Below are 8,683 nucleotides of genomic sequence, written 5' to 3'. Positions count from 1 at the left end.
GGCTTTAGACGAGCAGACAACCACTGAAGGATTTGTGCGCCATTGTAAAGCACGTAATGTGTTAACAAGAGTGGCTGTAAATATATGTACACATATCCATGCACTTGTATGTATGTGGGTGTAAGCATGTCAATAAATTCAGGTGTGTGCCCACACGTACGCGTCATTGTATGTACTTATGAAAACAAGTGTTTGCTTACACCTAAAAACATGGCACTTTAATTGAATGTTTACCCACTTGGTCGGTGGAAAAAAACCTAACCCAAACAAAGAAAAAACAAAATAAACAGCACGTAGAGGGTACCCACCAATAGTGTGGGGGGCAGGAAAGAGTATAGTTGACGACAGGAAATTTATATATAGAATTTAGCATAAGTTCATTTTTATAAGTGTTGCCTTTGCTTTTTCGTGCAGCTGTTGCTGCTTTGCCAGCTGACTCCAAGGTATGTACTGTACTTTGTACAAATATATATATGTGTATGTATTTATTAGTGTTGGGAAGTATCGAGTACTCTTTAGGGATCGGAGATTTTTGAGAGTACTGAGTACTTTTTTTTCAGATATACACATGCTTAGTGTAGAAATCTTACAACCTGGCAGCACTTTATTCAAATGAATATATTATGTAATACCAAATTACCTCGATTAAATGGCTAAAAGAACTGAGTATAAGTGTTGTACATGAAAATTATTGAGGCTTGAAAATGAGTACAATCATTTCTGAATACCGGTAAATGTAAATAGAACTCACTACTTTTAAGTATTTGTTCGACACTTAATACTGAGGACTTTGAATCGATCCTGAGGACTTGTACCAAAATTATTATTGGAACAGAATATTTTTGAGTACTGAGGATTTTCGAGTTCTTTTGTGAGTAGCGAGTACTTTGGGGTACTCAGTATCGATACTTTTAAAAATCGGGTACTGTCGATCCTTTTGACAATCGAGTTCTGAATACTTTAGGTATCGATGCTGCCCAACACTAGTATTAATTCATATGTACCATGTATTGTGTTTGTGTTTATTAAACTCACAAATATATACATATATAGCACGCTTCCACTCTCCTTTCTCCCCGTTCACTGATTCTAAAAATACGATTTACTTAGAAATCGCACCACTTTCGTTTCGGTGTAGCTTTTTGCCGCACCTTATTTCGATCAACATCATTGTTTTTGCATTTGCTGTTGTTTAGCCATTGTTTACATGTGCCACTCGTGCTCCAATTCACATTCTTTATTACTTTGGGTAGGCAGCTTTTTTCGTGGCCTCGCATTTGTTTTATTGCTTGCGGTAACCCAAGCTACGCTTTTGACTGGGTTGCTTCCTTGAAGTTTGGTGTCTTCTCTATTGTTGCTATTATGATTTATTTGTTTGCTTTGTTAGTAGCAAGCGTTGGAGAGGGAGCGTGTATAGGAGAGTGGGCTTACCCTATCGCACATAGCTGTCTAAGAGTCCACGCTGAGGAAGGCTTACTGAACAATGCGGCTGCGAGGTTGGCCAGCATACATTTGCTGCTATTTTGTATATTCTTCTTAGTGAAAGTAAAATTTTCCATAATAATTTTTGTCCACGACTTATATTTCATTAGGACTGATAAGATATTTTAGGTGCGAAAAAATTGTAAAGGGGTATTAAGGAATATATGCAGTAAAGGGCACAGCAAAATCTCTTTCTTGAGATCAAGGCCAGATTATGTCATTTTGTAAGTCTTATAGAAGATTTCCACCAAGCCTTAACTGCATTTTATGCCGTGTCTATCTATTTAGTAGAAGAAAACGAAAGGAAAAAAGCAAAACTTAAGAAAAAAACCTTGCCGATCACCGCTTGTTGGAATTATTTGAAAAAAATAGTTTTTTTTTAAGCAGAATGTAATAAATTTTTTTGGTTAGCAAAAAAAAAAAAACGAAAATTTTTGGTGGAGTTTTTTCTTTCCATTCAAGTAATAAACATTTTAATTAGTATATCTAGACTCCTGCGCCACCTATCGTGCGAAATATTTTTTGGAGTTAGTCCTTTTCATGTAAGCAATATAAATCCCAAATATGAGCCACATATACCACAAATACTAGTTTTTAAAATATCTAGACACCTATGTCGTCGGAGTTATAACGAAAAATCTTATATCTAAACAATCATTTGTATGGGAGCTATATGTTATAGTGGTTTCTCTTCTAATTGTGGTACTTACAAACATCGGACCAAAGTTATAATACCATTTCATGCTCATGAAAGGTATAAAAATAGGGGTATACTTTTTTCGATATAGAACAATCCTAGGGGGTGAGAGCATTACAATTCCGACTTTACTGTGTACATAAGCATGCCATGTAAAACTTTTTTAAGTCAAATCTGTGCACATTCGGTTTACACATTAATAAACTAAGAATAACTGCTATTTTTGATCGAAAAAATTAAAATCATAGTATAACGATTAAAAATGATCGAAAAAATAAAAATCATAAAATAACGATTAAAAATGATCGAAAAAATAAAAGTCACAAAATAACGATTAAAAATGATTGAAAAAATAAAAATCAAAGAATAAAGATTATTTTTGATTGAAAAAATATAAATCATAAAATAACGATTATACAATGATTTTTAAATAAAAATCCTTCATGATAACGATTATTTTCGGTCCCTGGTAAGTAGAAACGCTCCAGGAGTGCTACTTGCAATTACTAAATGAATGTGCAATTTACACTGGCAAGAGACTGGAAGTGGTTGGCTGCTATGCAAGTATTTAATACGAAAAATGTTGATGACTGTGGCTGAATGCTGTTTCATGGAGGGACGCTATGACTGAATGCAATTAATAGCAATATAATTTAAAATATATGAAGGTCTCCTGCTGCTCCGAAATCCATATAATTACTCGGTTTCTCCGAAAGTTGAATTCCTTAGTTTAAGTTTTTGGCTTTAATCGTAGAATCACAATTGAACTTTAAGCAGAGACGGTAAATATTTTACTATATTCTGGTAACTAAAATATTAAACGATTGATTAAAGGCTTAGAAATGGAAAAAGTTATTCAAAAGCTTTAAGGTTTTTTCTTTTCTCGAAAAAGTCTGCACTGCTGTCAAATTTTCATCTTTCTTTCTTTTCGTTCTGTTTCTTAAAGCGCATATACATATATTTTTAGTTATTTGAACGGCAAATTGAAACTCGAATTTAGGGCAATGCACGCTATAAAAAAGGGCAAAACTTTTTTTACGAAAAGAGAACGCTATTAGATTACAGTTCATTTTGTTTATTTCTTGAAAAAAGTCGATTAATCTCAGATCTAATTAGAAGTTTCCAATAAAAAAATTGTATCAGATATTTCACCAGTGCTACAAATTGGTCGTTGAAAAAAGCTAATATAGCTACCTAAGCCTTACTAACGGCTCTATTCTGTACCGGTGACAAATTCTTGTCACAGTTTTTATTACGGAAAAATATATGAAAAAGTTTAAATTTGTCATTTAAAAAATTTTTTTCACCGATACAGGATTTGGCTATAAATATTTTTTCTGCAAATATTATATTTGAAGCTGAAAATAAAAATTTCTTTAAAATAAATTCAAAGTTTTTTTTCAAATTTATTCCCCATTTTCCTCAAGCAAATTTCAGCTGTTGTAGTTTCTAAATTCTTCCAAATTGGCTAAAATATTTTTTTCTGCAAATATTATATTTGAAGCTGAAAATAGAAATTGCTTTAAAATGAATTCACAATTTTTTTTGCAAATTTTTCCTCCATTTTTCTTAAATAAATTTCACCTGCTTTAGTTTCTAAATCCCTCCAAATTACATAGTTAAAATATTTAATAGCACTCGCGGCATTAAAGATGAGTCCTTTCAACACTTAAAACGAATTAAAATGACATAACGCATTTCTTGAAAGAAAAAATTAATCTCATTTACGCAGATTATTTACGTTTCCAACGTATGGATGAAATAAAATATTTGCAGGTGAAATCAGTTAATATAATTTTTCTCCCAAAGCGAATTAAATGTCGTAAAACCTGAAAAACCCCTCCTGGATTTTTTTTGACATGTTGTGCTTTAATTAAAAAACTTTCATAAAAATGGCGCCTAGCTTTAAAAAAAAAATTTCATAAAAAATCCGTTTAATATATGTATAAGTTCACACCGATATGCGTGATATACTTTTTTACCCTAACTTTTTTTCAATGTACAATGTATGTAATTAAACCATCCGACAGCCAATTTTACACACAAAAAAAATCAATATATGGGCTAACTATAGTAAAACTGCGTTTTTAGGTTTTATCTGTGGCGTCAGGCCTATTTTAAAGGACTTTGAAATTTGGAGAATTATATAAAAAACCTCTGTAACGTAGAAAAACAGGGTGGAAATCAAATTAAAGAGAAAATTATGTAGAATTAAAACGAAGTACATTTTTTGGTATGTAAGGACGAGTAGCTATTGAAAATGTCCTTTTAAAATTTTAGCCTGGAATATACATGTTTGAAATTTTGCAATACCTTTTTGTCCCTTTTACTTTAATAGCTTACAAAATAAAATTAAATAAAAAGGCATTTTCAATACCTTTTTGTCCTTGCTAACCAAAATTTTTTTTTATTTCTACAGCATTTCCTCTTTCATTTGGTACCCATATTTGTATTCTAACTTTCACCGAATTTTTTAAATAAGTTTTGGAATTAAACATTTCATTGAAATAACAAAGTCCTTAAAAAATATCTGACGTCAGAGAGAAAAACCAAAAACGCAGTTTTCTATATTTGGTCCATAGTTTAGTGAGTAGTATATTGATTGCTTCGTGAGCTTGTGAGTTTTTTTTTTATTTTTTTTTTTTTGTAGGTAAAAAACGTGCTAGCTACTTACACCACAAGTTCATTTACAGTAAAAGTAACTGAAACTATTATGGCTGTTTTGTTTTTGTGTACAGAATTCTGTATTGAGTAAATGGACCTGTGCACATTTTTTCCTAGTGTAAAGGCACTAAAATTAAATGTAGCGCCGAAATGCATGCGATACGGGTAAATGAGGCTGCAAAAGTGTATCCACAAATACATACATATGTACATATGTACGTATGTATGGATGCGCGATCAATACACTGTACACTGATAAAAAATTTTCTAGTAACTTAGCTGTGAACTGATACGTATGTAAATATGTACCTAAACTAAGCTTTCACATCAGAAGCAGGCGTGCATTTTGGACAGTTTTGGAAGCAGTGTGAAAAGCAAATCTTGTGACTAAGAGGCCATGCATATCGGTAAAAAAAACTAAAGTTAATATCGCTGCTAATTTAATAGAAAAGCAATAAAATTTGTCCATCCTACGAGTTTCGAATGTTAAAAAATATTTTCTTTTGCATTAATTTTACAATAGCTTGCACAAAGCTTTTCTATTTTTATCCTATATCCAAAAGTCACTCGATCTTTCGCCATGCAGCCTGCATGCATTGGAATTTCTAATTTCCTACATATTGCCACATATTGTACCACATTACACCACTATAATGTACAACAAAAAATGGCATGCATAAATGCATGAGCAGAAGTGTGCAAAAGCGGACATGGGCTTACGTACATACACATGTTACATGTCTGTGGCATTTTATTAAAACAACTTAAGCGACTTTAGAAGATTTGTCTTTGTACTAACAAAAATAATAAGTTTTCCCTTGAAACATTTTATTTCTTTATTGAGCTTCTATTTAAAGGGCAACTCAAACTACTCCCATGGCTAATTAATCGTGAAAATATTGTTTTGGAACCTAATGAAGTATAGCTTTAAAAGGAAAATGGCCTATCGCGAGATAAGTTGTTTTATTTACTTATCGGTTGAATTGTTGAACAAATTCGATACTACCAGACAACCAATTCGACTGCGCAAATATTTGAACTGCAGGCATTTGCAAATTTCTAGCAACAACGCTGGTTTTATTTATAATGTTCGACTAACAAATTCTGCAATTTCTTTTATCTGGTCCAAAAAAGAAATTCAAATAAAATTCTGCTAGAAATTCAAATTAGTTCCTGGAGTTTAATTTATAAATTTTCAGGAAACGCAACTCTTTCGAATGGTCAACAATGCAAATTTGTTAGAGCTTTATTTCCCAAAATAATTTGCTGTTCCAGCTATTGATCATTTTTTGTATAGTCCTATTCGCAATGTTTTTTATAGAAATACATATTTTTAAAGAAGCTTTTATTTTTTAAATTTGGTTTAAAATATATAATTCTTTATTTTATTTGTGAGTTCCTTAGCCATAGGCAAGCAATATATCTGCTATATTTATAGCACTCCAGCAGTTCGCGCCTGCTGCATTTACAGCAAATAGGCAAGCAAAGCAACTAAATGCGCAAATCGCCCCCCATTGGCTGCCTGCTAAATGCAATATAAATAATTTCCGCGCGCTTAACTTTCACTGGCTCGAAAAGATGGCAGGACAACGTAACTAAACAAAAAATTAAATTATGCTGACAAAAATTATTGCCTTACTTGCTCTGTTTACACATTTGTCTGTCTGTGGCTTAGTGCTTTTTGTTCTACAGTCGGTTGGATTTCGCTTTAGCCAACAGCGTTAGGCTAGCAATAGTCTAGCCGCAGGATAGCAAATATTTTATAAGAAATTAAGGGCGTGTCATAATTTTGGGAATTTCTGTATACAATGGCAGCGTGAATTTTAACTGGAATTATGAATTTGAGGTGCCTACGAAAAGGTGGGTTAGCCGTTGCTATGCAATTTTTATTTACAATTATATGCGTTGCAGCGTTTTAATTATTGTAAGCAAATTCTTTTTACTAATTGGAAATGGTGGAATACTGATCTGAGGCGAATACTAACAGAACCTAAAAAATATTTACAAGAAAAAAACAAGAAGAAAAATTACATTCCAGGTGTATCTATACCCGAAAATCATAGTCCATTGAACAATCGGAAACTGGGGCAATGTTTCAAGGCAGTCACTCGCTTTCAGCTGCACCTCAGCGGAGCCCTTAAACCGAAGATACTTCGGTGTGACCGCTCTAGAGCTTCCCCTCTTGCTGTCGGGTGCCAAGACCCCTTAAGGGTTGGTTACGGCATCTCGAATGTGGGTTTCTCATCTTGCTCAGGGCTGTCGAATGTGGACGTAAGAATGGGAATTAAGTAATCGGAGCAGTTTTAACTGTAAATCAGAAGCCAAACTCTGTTTGCCAAACTTTTCTTGAAAAACAAGTAAATTTTTTTACCAAGAAGTTTCTCCTATATTTGCGAACCTAAGCGAGTACAATGAAAATATTATAGTCCAGGCCGACCAAAGCTGAAGACTCAAAATGTGTTGTTGAAAAACTTCCATTATAAAATTTTGCCAGATTGGGCTAATATGACCCTTCGAGGTGAAAGCCAATGGAGTTCATATCCGGTATAAAAACTAGTGAATTCCTGTTGTTAGAATTGACAATGAATTATAACTAAATTAATTATTTTTTTAATAAAAAATAATTATTTTTTTGGCTTTTGCACAAATATAAAAAATGATTTGTTCTTGTTGGTTTAAAACGGCAAAGGCTTAGCACTAGATAAAAAATTCACGATGGGAACTTGTTTTTACCAAATATATGTATAATATTAGTGAAATAAGAATGGACAGTTTTTTGACCATAAGTTTATGTAAGTACCTAGTCCAACTATCTAAGTTTCTAAATACCTAACATTAGCATTTAGACTCCATAGAAAAACTGTTCGTTACCCCCGATTGTCAGCGTCCTCCAATAGGCACGGTCCGCTTAACACCCTTGATTTAAGGAAGCCTCCAAACCATAATGAAAAAACATTGCCTTTCCGCGATTCCCCTTTATATTAGCTGAATACCTTTCTGGCAACGCACTGAACATACTCCAGCCTCCATACCAGTCGGCATGCTCGTTAAATTTAGTTACATATGTGCTTGTCATACTACATACATATGTATGTATGTACGTACGTAAATTTCGTTAAATTGGTTCTCCTTTTTCTCTTTTAAACTTTCCGTCCTTTCTCTTCCTCCTTATCTAGCCCCTTTTATCAAAATCATGCCAATATTCTTCTTTTGTAGCTTTTCGAATACTTCAAATTCAGCTAACTGCAAATGAAACTGAGCTACTGTGCCAAATTTTCAGCGCGTAAAATTTTACTGAAATTGGTGCTATAACATTTTCGTTTTCATTAAGTGACATCTATCTGCCTCCCCGACTACGTTATTCACATAACTATCAGAACAACGAGAGGAAAGCGCACTTGCCGCTCAATTTTAATGCCAAGCTTAGCTGGCAGTGAAAATGCGAATGACAAGATAGTGAGTGGCAAATACGTAATCTAAGTATGTATTTGGTCTGACATTGTCAAATAAAGGTATGTGTTTGTGGAGAGAAGACGCTGATAATAGTAGATATTTAGTAATTGCTACTGAAACTTGAAGTATACTTTTGCACGCTTCTGGCATTTGAATGCACATTAGAATAATTCGCACTTTTATGTATTCGTTGTATCTTGTGTGAGTAAAGTGTAGCAGTGCTATAATACCCGTATATATGTAGTACGTACGCTTGCAACAGCAATCACCCAGTCGCACCAAGCAGAATGTGCTTCCCTAAGAATGCCTGTTAGGGTACTGGATTTTTCGCGAGAAATTCGAAGCACATTTAAATTCTGTAGGAAAACTTAGAAAAAATCTACATAA

Source organism: Rhagoletis pomonella, unplaced genomic scaffold (genome assembly GCF_013731165.1).
Source record: "Rhagoletis pomonella isolate Grant_MI unplaced genomic scaffold, Rhpom_1.0 Rhpom_scaffold_00008, whole genome shotgun sequence".
Classification (NCBI taxonomy): domain Eukaryota; kingdom Metazoa; phylum Arthropoda; class Insecta; order Diptera; family Tephritidae; genus Rhagoletis; species Rhagoletis pomonella.
The sequence above is the reverse complement of the archived record's forward strand: the minus strand, read 5'-3'. Positions refer to the sequence as shown.